The following is a 12,585-nucleotide window of genomic DNA, read 5'->3' as shown; positions in this document are numbered from 1 at the left end:
AGACTGTCAATGCAGTGAAGGGAACTCGATGAAAATGCATTTTTGAAAGAAAAAAAGTACTAAAATTTACTGACTTAGCATGTGTTACAACTTTAGCAAATATAGCTTAATTGTATCCTATGAAAAACAGCCCATACAGTTCGGTGTTGATCGTATATGCATTATACAACCTTAATATGACAGCTGGGCTCCCATATGGAAGGAGCTAGAATTGTGTGAGGTCTATACTCTACCTCCATGAGGATTAAAGCAATCAGGTTCTTTCCTTCTGTAACCTCAGTTGCAGATGGATAAATTTTGAGGGATGGGAAATCTGTGAATTAAGTGGAAGCAGGAATGTGCTTTGAATATATCGACATATTATTAGTTCCAAATTTTGTTGGATTCTTTTAATAATGCCCTCATTCCTCATAATATCATGTCAAAGAGCTTTCAATATAATTGATTAAATAAGAGGTGAATTTTAGGGACTTTCAGCTCCTGAAAAGTTGTCTCCTTGAATTTCAGTGTAAAAGTTCATGAACTCTAAAATGTTCATATTCCTAAAATAATTCAACTCAAACAACTGGTATATTTCTTTCTGATTTGCAAACTGCAAATGATTTGGATTCTTTTAGAGATAATTAACCCCAATGAGCTACTTGTATCTAAGGAGTTGGCTTAATTAATAACAAAAATAGTAAACAACATCTTTTGTTTTGTTAACTGACACTGTTGGCTTTGTGAACAAGTTCAATATAAAGCTTGAAAGTATTGGCAAAGGAACCAATTTAGTAGGCTTTATTTATTCAAACTAGAAATTAATTTTATTGTTTGTGAATGGTGTGGGATTGATAGCACTGAAAATGAAGTCTTCTGTTTATCCAGAGAGAAGCTATAACACAATTGCAGCAATGTAAACTTTCCACCCTGGCCCCACTGTATGTCTAAGAACCAAGTTTAATTGTCTGTATTTAAAAAAAAATCAATATTTGGCCTTTCTGCTGAGAAGCTTAATGTGCTGATTACCACAAGCCTACATTTTGAAGATATTCTGGCATCTTCACTAGTGTTAGTACAGTGAAGCACTGAAAAAATCTCTTTAGGACTAGACCCACAAAAACTGAGGAGTGGGTTGCAAAAATGCTGCTACTGCTAAAGGAAAATATTTCATGCTGGATCAAACAGTCTGAGAGAGGCAAGGCTGCTGCAGCTCCATGCCCCCAGGTCCAACCAGTAGTGAGGCTGAAGATGTAGTCCCAGTAAGCATACACATGCAGAGCATACATATACATCACATATACGCATATATACACATACACAGATGTATGCCACACAGATCACAGACAGGCACATGGAGTACTCACGCAAACACAGTCTTATCCTGCTTCCCTCTCTGATTGAGTAGGTTAGAGGCCCACTAGTGAGAAGATATATTTATACACACGTACAAGGTAGATCCCTCCAGTAGCTGGGCTCCGACGCTCAATCTGCCCAGTAGCTGGCCCTGGATCCCAGTCTCCCCAGTTGCTGGGACCTGGACATATAAGCCCCTGAGGCTGCAACCCCACTCCAGCTGCTGGTCCAGACTCTCTCTCACAGGCAAACACACTTTTCCACACTTGTTCCCCCTCAAATCACCTAAATCCCTCCTTTTCCAGCCTTTGGTTCCTCCCCTGAACATCCCATAATACATCTCAGGCAATCCCCAAAACGCTTTTCCCCTGCATGCCATAAGGTGTCCCACACAGCTAGGCAGCAGCCCCCTCAGCCTGAAAGGTCATTCAGGGAGCTGCTCCCGGTGACTCACGTTGATGGGTTTCACGCCTGAGCAATGGGCTGAGGCTCTCCAGGTAAAAAAATGGAAGAAGACGGGACAAGGTGTTTGCTCCTCAGGAGGCTGTAATTTGGGTTCCCGCCTGTGCACCCGTGCTCCTCTGGGCTTGTGGAGATGGACCGACAGCTCTCCTTGATGAGCCTGGGAGCAGCCCATCATGGTATTATTTGGGCTCCCTCTCCGACATCGTCTCTCTGTGCTCTTTCATGGGTGTGCAGATGGCCTGTTGCCACATAACCTAACAGCTACCAAGCCTGTTTTTCCACCATTTGAAAAAGCCAAAATCTAGCTGACAGGATATAATAGGTGATTTTGGAATGGTTGAACATTTTATGGGATTATCATCTATTTTATAATTGATTCAACTATAAATTATATACATCATGTGAAAGCTTAACAAGTAACAATACACTATGTGTATACTAGTACCAGCACTAAAAGTGCCGGGCCTGGGCCACATGGTGTGACATGACCGGTGTGTACCAGACAGGGTGGCTGCCCACAAGCTGGCCGGTAGCGTGACCCAGGCCTGCGCCAGCGTCCCCAGTTGTGCTCGCCGGTGTGGGCAAGAACTTTTTCCATCATCATTTACTTTAATGTGCAATCCTTTTCTGTGCCCAGGAATGTTCCCAGTCACTATTTTAATTTACTGGGGTAGATGTAACTGTAGAGTCTCTATGAAATGACCTAACGGTCTCATTTTTGTTCACTGCAGGCAGGTGTCCCCAGCGCAGTAATACATGGCACTAATTAACCATCCCTTTCTGGCGCTCTGAGGAGAGATACCAGGAATGACTGGGCATGGAAACTGAACTCCTTTTTCATTTGCAGAAGTGTGCCTTCTGATTGAAGGGCTGATTCTAGCGCTGGCAAGGTAGTAGAAAGAAATGTGCACTGCCAATAGCTATCATAAATGTGTTAATATACAGCTGGGGGACTGCTGGGGAAGGACTATTGGGACACTTACACGTTCACACGTTTCCCTTTGCTCTCCGAAGAGGGAGCTTAAATAAACCTACCTCGGTGCTTTTACACTGAGTTCTTAGGATTGTGCAGTAAATTATTCTGCATGCATTTTGTCCTGTTCTTGGAGTATGCTTTTGCCATTTATCGGTATTTGAGGAAAGTGATTGTTTTAAAAACAGCAAGCTTGTAAGCAAGATATGTCTGTATAGATGAGTCAGGATAAAGTATGGCTTTTCTTATTAGATTTAAAAGTGCCACGAATTAATTATTTTTGTTATTTGCTATCTTTAGTTTGACCTCATTGCTTTAATGTGAGAAAATACAGAAATTCTAAAACTGAACTGATGTAGAATAAACCACATCCAGGATGAATTTCCATCTACAAAATTTTCTCATTTATCTTTATTTTTCTGCAGTCATAGATACACTACATTTACATAGAAAATAAAAATGTGTGCTGTTGAAACAATCACATTATTCACATGCTTGAGTTCAGCAGGTTCGAAAACAAGAGTAAAGACGGCGCTGGGATGTTGTCTATTGTCAGATGTGTCATTTCTAGAGAAAGATTTCTTCCATTGACAAGTAAAAAGGTATTTTTCCCAACTTTTCACTCCAAAAGCAATTTCGAATCTTCAAGTCAAGCGCTCTAATACAAGAGATGGCTTCTGCGCTCAGTTACACCTGTTGAACTCCATTATCTTCCGTTCTGCCCTAATTACATATAGACAAACTCATTCACTTGACCTTGTTGACCCTGCCATTAGAACTTTAATTAACTCTTGTGACCATGATTCATGGCCCAGAACAGAATGCAAGTCACTTTATCACAGCTAGGCTGGCAATCGTGGCTAAAATGTATTTTTAATGAATTGAGCATTTGTCTGTGATCACTGAATAGGAGGTTGAATACAGATGCATTCAGTAACTCAATGAAACATCTATGTATATTTATATTTTTGACTACTACAGTGTAAGCAGACTATCATTAACCTCAGAAACCTGATAGATTCTCTCATCTAAAGAATTTTTACTCAGTTTTACTGCTTATCTGACATTAGATCCAACTGATATTTGTCAGAAAAACAAACAAAAAAGATTGTATTCATGACATCTCCAAAATGTATTTCAACAACTTTTTAGTACATCTCCAGTTTAATAGAATTCATTATTGAATGGTTTTCTGCAGGATAATAGCTAATGACATCCTAATACAAATTTCAGCAGCCTAAATCTTCTTTAAATCCAACTTTTCACATCACATATTGCTCAAGTTTTCAGTGTTTTGGGGATTACCCTGTCAATTCAGGATACTCGAAAATTGGAGGACCTGTGTTGCTCTCTGACCTTTTGTCACCCTTTGGTTCCTGTCATTCACCAAGGTTAGCTACTGCTAGCTATTTGGCATGTCTTCTAGACTGACTGACATCAGTTGGCTCTCCAGTATTTCATCTCCATCATTGTGGCATTGGGTCCCAGTAGAACTTAGACATGCAGGACTCGTATCTTTTTACTATTTTAAAATCAGGTCTAGGGACACCGTATTCTGACACTGGGTTTAATGTTTTTTTAAGCTGCTTATGAAATTTATGGAATGCCTTGTGTAGAAGGAAGGGCAGAAGTCTTTGCCACTTCAAGTCTGAAGCAATGAGACATTTATCTGTGTAATAAGATAACAGCATTTCCCTATGTCAGATACATTGCCTGCGTCACAATACATATGGTAATAATAGTATGGCAAGGAATAGTATTATAACAAAGATCATTTAAGTACTGCAAGCAGATAAATGTCCAGTTACTCTTAAGAATAGCCAAATTAGCATTAAAAGTAGGGAAAATAAACCCACTTACGTAAGTGCGTAAGTGCTACCAGGCCATCCACCACCAAAAAGTACATCTTTTTTGCATTTCCTGAGCAGAGTCTGGTAGCTGCTTCGGGTTAGGAGGTATGGCATGTGGTTGCTAGCTGCAACTAGTCTTTCTATTAGTAACTCATAACCTTAATACAAACAAGCTGACTTGGCTGTGTCTTTGCTTTTCCCACATGAGCAACCGCCATTCCAGTCACTGAGACTACTCAGGTAGGGCCACAGTTTGGCTATGTAAAAATTTTCAGTAATAGCATTTCTTTTAATCCCAGAGAGACCGGCAGGAGGAGATGTGTGAATTAGAAGGTGTCTAATCATCAGTATTTTTTCCCATTTTCTTTCATGCAAACTCCTACAGGTGATATATATCCAGCCACACTGTACAGAAAGTATGAGTGCAATTGCCAATGGGTTTGTGTTAGATAGTCAGCTCGAGTCAGGAAATTTTTCCTGTCTGAATGTACAATGCTGGGTATACACGCAGTTACCCTTTGAGGCTTCAAAATAATTTTTACCTGATAATGTGTTTGCATACACCTCCGATGATTTAATACACCCCGGTATTGAAAGTAAAATCTACTGTTTCAAACTACTGTCTTGTGTTCAAAATAGTTGCCACTAGATGGCAAACTGATTGTACGCAGACTTCCACACAAAGGGAACGTCTCTGCTGTGTGCTAGGTGACCAGGTGAACGTATTGCATCAAATTTATCCTGCCCTGATTCCGTTGAAACCACTGGAATTGTACCAGAGAAACAGATGGCTCTTTAACCTTAGGTACTGAAAGCGCCTACAGTAAGTAAATATCATATTTGTTTCTGCTTGCTTGTCTAAATCAAGTCTGTTGTACTAAACCTTTTAACTTCACATCACGCGGCAAAAATGCAAGAGTTCAGGCCCATCGTTCAATTTTAGGTATCAGGTATGTTCCACGGTACTTAAGAGGTAGTGCGTGGCACATGCTGACACAGACAAAAGGGACCTGAAAATCAAAATCCCCTTGTGTGTGTGCCCGATTGTACAGGATCCATGTAAATGCTCACATTTTACAGTGCCCGATCCTTCAAGTGCCACAGATCCCTGATTTAGAGAGTTTTGCATCCATCAGTTCACACAGAGCCTCAGCTAGAGTCAGGACCTCTTATGATGTTATCCTTTCCTTTTCCCTCATAATACTGCAATAATGGATGGCTTTTCTAAGTAGATGCTGCATATTTCCATTCACAAGTGCTATTTGCAGTCACTTATAAAAACACACTAACCTACTCAAGATCTTGTTTTTATCAGTTTCACACCAGTGCCACTTTACTGTTGCTATCATAATGCGAGAAAATATTTTATGATCCTACGTTAAAAACAATTGGCATAGGCCTTATGTCTGTTAGCATATTTTTCTATTGTGCATTGGCCTGACACCACCAGTCAGAAACAGAGATACCTTTTAAAAGCAGGAGTTAGCCAAAACCTATCTTGCTTGCTGTATTTTACTTTCTTAAATTAGCATATATTTATATATATAAAAATATATACCTAAATATTATGTCTTTGCTGTGCCGTTAACTGATGTTGGTATCCATCTTTGATTAGTTTCTATTTGAAATCTGAGTTTTCACCCACGTTATTTTGTGAACTAGCTTGTTTGAGATTTAACAGTTCTTAGAAGCAAAGGATCAGCAGTTGTACTGTCATTTTCTTATGGAAATAGGCTGGCAATTCTGACTTGGGATTTTTAACACTAGTTTAGCGTACTGGTGCTATGCTATCAAAAATAAAATTGAGGTTCTGATTTAATTTCTCTTGGTGTGGCAAATTCACAGTATTTAAAAATATGCAGAGGGTTTAGGACCTATGTCAGAATCTCAAGCAAGATTCGTTCTAAAAAAATTTGCTTTAATCCGGTTCCTGAGAAAAAGTGTAGTAGGTCCACTGGACTAACTGAATAGGTGTGCAGTTCCCTTTGGTTTTACTAAGTCTGTGTCTAGTGAAGTCATGTTTATCTCCATCCTTCACAGGCCTCAGGGATATTGTGGGCAGTGCCCTCGGCGTGCTTGTTAAATTACAGCTGTGCAGTAAAGCAATCATTACAATTGGATCTCATGCATAGCGCCATTAGTTATTCACCAGCAAAAATCAGTACGGCATTTTTCTGCCTCATGAACAGTTAGCAACATGGAAGCAAGTTATCCCAAGTTTTCTGATATTCCTCTGAAGTACCAGAGATCAACCACACCTGGATATGGGACCTCACGCAGGATGAATTCATTCATCAAGGCTGTGCTGAGGATCTTTGCTTTTGGAGTCCTGCTTAATGTGTCCTCCTCATACATTCAGATTTTCACTCATTACCAGATTTGGAGGTGGAAAGGAGTAACTTCCACATTAGGTTTGCCAAGTACTTGAGAGGACTTTTCCTTCCTCCGTAGCGTGAAGTGTGGTTCATCTTCTACGATAGCATCACCAATTGGGCTGTCAGTGCTTGCCATGACCTTGGGCATGAGTGTCCCCTTATGTGTCCTGTTTTCTGACTGCAGCTAACAAATCTCTTACTCTTCTGGGCATTGAAATCTTATTCATCTAACTTAATAGCTTAATTTTGAATGCAATGCAGTAACAGATCTGGCTGAAACCTAATAGTTTGTATTATACAGGAGGTAAGACTATGGGGTCTAACTGTTCCTCCTGGCTGTAGGCTGTGAAAACAGAAGATCATACCTGCTGAAACTTGCAAGGCCACCTTACTGCAATGCCAAAAACAATGTTTTCAGATATTTTGGCCAAAATGCTGGACCATTGACCAGAATATGCAATTATGACTTTTTCCTTGCAAAATGAACTACTCTTGAAAATTTAGCCCCTTCATAGGCTTTTCTTTCATGTCGAACATAAGGGAATCCAGTTCTTACATTAAATCACCTCTTTTTGGTTTCAAGGGGCTCTTTTAAATAAAATTAAATGAATGTTCGAAAAGTATTTAGTGTCTCAGATTATAATCTCATGAACTTGTTTTCAATACAAGACACTGTCTCACTCAAAGGAAAATTGCTTAGAGATAAGTCCTACAATATTTTAGGTCTGTAATCCAAATGCAGTAACACTCTCACAGCCTAGAAGGCTGAAGTCCTCTTTCTGTAATGGATTGTTAACTTTTCCTATGGAAAAAGAAATTTTTTTTGAGAAAGTGTGCATACATCCTCATACACATTTAAAATAGCAAAAAAACATTCCTTACTTTTGAGTGACCTTTTTAGAAGGGAAAGGATTGTCTCTGTTGTGTTAAAAGTTGTGTTAAGAAATAGAACAGGGTCTCAGGAGTTTGCTTGTTTCTCCCATAGACTTTCTCTGTGGAATTTAGGAGGCCTGAGCCTTCCTGTGCATCTGCCAGCAGTCTACAGTTATGTGAGAATAATATTTCCTCTACTATAAAGTTATTTGGATGTTTGGTTCAGGGGGAGGTGATATTAGACCTGTTAATGCAAGGTGCCACAGTGCATATGGCCAAAATGGGGGAAAAAAAAAAAAAAAAAAAAAAGGAAAAAAAAGAAAAAAAATAGCACATACTTAGCAAATGACAGGTTCTAGTTTCAGTTTTCACCATTTAATACTCTGAGAAAAAACACACTTAAATTTTTATGTGCTATCTCCAGTTCTGATGTTAGTGAATTTGTTTTTTTTTTCTAATTACAATACCATGAGCTGTAAACATCACTCCAGGATTAGGAGTGTCCTGAGTTTGATTTCAGCTGAACCAAGCATGCTTCTGTTTTCCCTTGTGTAACCCTTTGCTTTCAGTCCTCTAGCCTGAGAAGTTACATAGCAAGCTGTTCTGCTGTTAGGCACTCATCTGAGTATCTAACACCTGAGTCACTAAAAGATATAAAACACTATTCTGAGCTTCATCCTCCCACACTACTACAAAAAATGTTCCTTTTCTACCCCAGGTGTTTGGCTCTGTATCTTCCTACATTATCTGTCATTTAATAAACTCTAGTTGGGTATGAAAGAATCACAGTCTGGGTTTCCTGAGTTTGAAAATAAAATGAATGCAACACTTCAGACTATTGTTCCACTGAAATTAATTTGTCTACATGATATTTCACTGTAACTCCAAACTGTTCTCTGGTTTCTTTCCAAAAGTGGAGGTTCTATTTTAGTTACAAAGCTTAACCACATAGGTTTTTATTCAGCAAATGCAAGCTACAATGGTTTTCTCATTCCAGAACTATTGTTTTTTTCTCCTGATGTATTTAATTCAAGAACCTAGTTGACCCCTTGTGTGAGATGAATCACAAGCTAACCAAAAAAGTGCTAAAAGCCCTGTAGGATTAAACTAAATGTTCAAGTTGAAGCAAACAAATCCATGTAGTTTGGCATAAATAAGAGAGTTGTTTATTGAGGTATTCAACTTGAAATCAATTGTGGAATAACCAAATTAAATTATGTTTCTCTATTTGGAGGGACATCTGGACCCGATGAACAGTTTGAGGTGAGAAGCATTAACTGCCACAGAATGGAAAAGCAAGAACTTAAAATCAACGCTGTCTTGTAATATTCATTGTCCAAGGTGCCAAGGACCTGACTTTTCAAGTCCTTATGTCTGAAGCATCGTTCCAGCAGAATTCAGCTATGACTAGCCAACACAATTTCAAACTAGATCTCAGATCTCTGGGTTGCTCTCTGAAAATGTGTAATTAGTGACCATCTGGAAAAGTTAGATTAAAATTACTTGTTTAATATCATATGAGAACTGTCAGAGGCAAAGAAGGAACCTAATTTTCAGCATCTCCATGCAGGTGGCTTTCCTTCTAGCAATCCACTGCTTAATGCATTTCACACCTTCTGACTGCCAGAGCCAATGAAGCAGGAGTTTTGTAATCTTCAATTTATAACCTTGTGGAAACCCAGAGGAGATTTCTTATAATGGGGTTCCCTGAGTAAGGCTGGGTTTCTGCAGAAGAAATAGTCTATCATCATGCCATAATAGTGTATCATCATGCTTGTGCCCAAGGGTTCAAATTAAAGTTTCAAAAGCAGTATCAATGTTGGCATTTCCTATGTGTTAAAAGTTTGCTTTTAACCTTGCATTGCACCTTTAAAATGTTTTTATGTTTTGTTTGACTCTTATCCACAGTCTTCATTATGCCTTTTACATTCCTGTCTTCTTACCTACCCAAATAATTCAGCTTAAACACTGACCAGCTCCCAAACTACCAGTTAGCCCTCTTGCACTATATAATCCCTGGTTTAGCTGGTGCTCATTTTTGACCACATTCCCTGAAATCCTCATCTAATTCTCTTCACATATTTGTCCTGATGCCTTTGCTCAGCTAGCCTCAGTTCTCTTCCTTTGTCCACCTTGGTCGTTTGTCATCCTGTAAACCTCATCTTCCACACCAGCTCCCAGTCCCTGCCTCCTGCATGCACACATGGCAATTCATGGTCCCGCTCTCTCGCTCGTCATACCCCTTCCATTTCTTTCTCCACGTATATAATCACTAACTCCTAAATTCCACTTTTGTCTACACTGCATTCAAATTAATTTGTTTTCTCCTCTGCACTCTGTCAACAGAAAGGTCCCTGAGAGGCACACATTTTGTGGTGCTTGGCTGTAATCACAGGAAGAATTATGTCTGTACAGACCTGAGTAGGTCCACAGCAGATGGACTCTTCAGAGTTTTCAGCTAAATCTCTAGCAAGTCTTTTCTGAACGCTTGCAACATGGAATTTTTGAAATGTGGATAGATTTTCAGAAGAACAGCAGGAATATTTCCCTAGCATAAAGCCCCTCCATTCCTGTCAAATGTAATATTTTTACTTCAACAAATGGATGGAGTATAACTTTTAAGGTAAAAACCCACAACATTTTCAACATGGGCAACATAACACACTTTTTGTCTAGCCCTGTTCTCATAAAGGTTTACATTACTTTATCTGTAAATTGAGAAACAAACAAGGAAACAATCAGGCTAAGGAAAAGCATCTGGTAAGAAATTTTTCAGTCCAAAACCTGTTTGGCAATGTTATAACTAACTAAAAGAGGTGTCTTGAAGTGAGAAATGTTGGGACATCTTCACTACAGATTGTGCTATCAGATGCAATCATAATATATACAGTTACAAACACTGTGTATTAATTGTCTCCAGTGGAATAACTTCCAAGGTGCCAAACCTCAAAGCAGCTTCAAGCTTGGTGTTTATGAAGATGAAGAATATTCAAACAAAAATGCATGCATAAAAAACATTCTTCCAAATATACATATTACCATCCTCACAGAATCACTTAAGCCTAAGGCCCACCTTTCCAACACTCTGCAAAATTACAGTATATATGGTATGTAGGAAACCTATGTTATATATTCTTATATACCTAATACTTATATGCATAATAATTATAAGGTTGTACTCCTATCTGTTTTAATTTAGACTGCTCCTCACTCACCTAGCTCCAGGTTCATTAGCAGTTACTCAATTCCAGACAGGTCAAACTTAAAGGTCTTAAAGGTTTTTTTTTTTTTTTCAGTTCAGCTTCTATACATAGGAATGAAAAATTATCATATTGAAAAAGTTAAATGTTTTCTCACCTTGAAGATCAGAACTGCCAATTTTAAAGCTACTTGGCAAGACTTGATATGAATTTTATTTTTTAATTCAAGGTACTTGAACAACATAATCCAAATTTTCAAAGAAGATAATGACTCCCACATCCAGTGGATGTTATTGCAAAATGTCCTGTGTGACTCCTTTGACGCCTTTTCCTATGGTAGCAGTGGAGAGCTGGCTGGAGGTTCACCAGGAAGAGCTTGCTGCTCAGGCTCTGCGGAGTCCAAGAGCACCAAGAATTCCTGTACCTTGGATCTGTGGACATTAAGACTTTACTCTTCTTTCTTGCTGATAAAAGACCAAGTGACTCATATCCTCACAGTCAACACAGCATGAGTTTGGATTGCCAGAGGGGCATGGAAGATGTGCAGTTTTGTCAGGAAGCAGTGATTCTTGTCGACTGGTTTATCAAAAACTACTTTCTTCTTTGTGACTCTGCTTGCTGGGAATAATTACTGAGCAGATGAACTGCAGTCAAAAGCTAGATTCAGAAGTCAAAAAGGGAAATCTTTGAACAAGTTACTTATTTTCCCATCCCCAATGAGCTATTTGTGGCCCACAGAGGCTTTTATACGTGGATGACAGAGACATCTTAAATTTGCCATCTATGTCTACAGGTTCTCTTCAATTACGTTAGGACTGGAGTGATTGGGGTGGGTGAGTGGGGACAGGAGCTGTCACTGGAGCTGGGGAAATCTCCCAGCTGTGCATTCCAGACCCGGGTGAACCTCAGCTGCACTCACATGCTGCGCAGTTGTGCAAAGGCACTGCAAGTTCAGTTCCCTGGGCTGGCATAAGGCTGTATCACACTGGGTGTGCTTTTAGGGATGACAAGCAAAGGAACATTTGAGATGACATGGAGCCCCAGAACATTTGGAAGCTAAGAAAAGATACGGCCAAGGAAATTAAATTTTTGTTATGTGATCTGCAACTTAATACCCCTGCTGTTAAATGGCCATCCTTACAAAAAAACCCCAGACTTTGCAAACACCTATTTGAGACTTTGGTTAAGGTTTGAGCAATTGAATTCCTCTCTCCTGCATTTGAAAACTATGCTTTAAAACAAATTTTCCTATGTTTTCCAGTTGGCAGGTATGGGATTAATTGCAGGTAAATTTTGAATCAGTGCAGTGAACAGTATACTCTGGTAAGCTGAATCTGTCAATAGAATTCTTACTTTGCTTACAGGTCAGTTTTGAAATGTTTCCTTTTAGAAAGTTGTAAGTTAGGACTTCACAAAGCCATTGAGTCCAATTGGGAAGATGTATACAGGATCAGATGAACCTGTACTGCTCACTGCAGTCCGTACAGAGGGCTACACTCAACGGTTTGATATAA

Source organism: Nipponia nippon, unplaced genomic scaffold (genome assembly GCF_047370975.1).
Source record: "Nipponia nippon isolate SJK-2023a ecotype South Korea unplaced genomic scaffold, ASM4737097v1 scaffold_4, whole genome shotgun sequence".
NCBI lineage: Eukaryota > Metazoa > Chordata > Aves > Pelecaniformes > Threskiornithidae > Nipponia > Nipponia nippon.
This window is presented reverse-complemented; position numbering follows the sequence as displayed.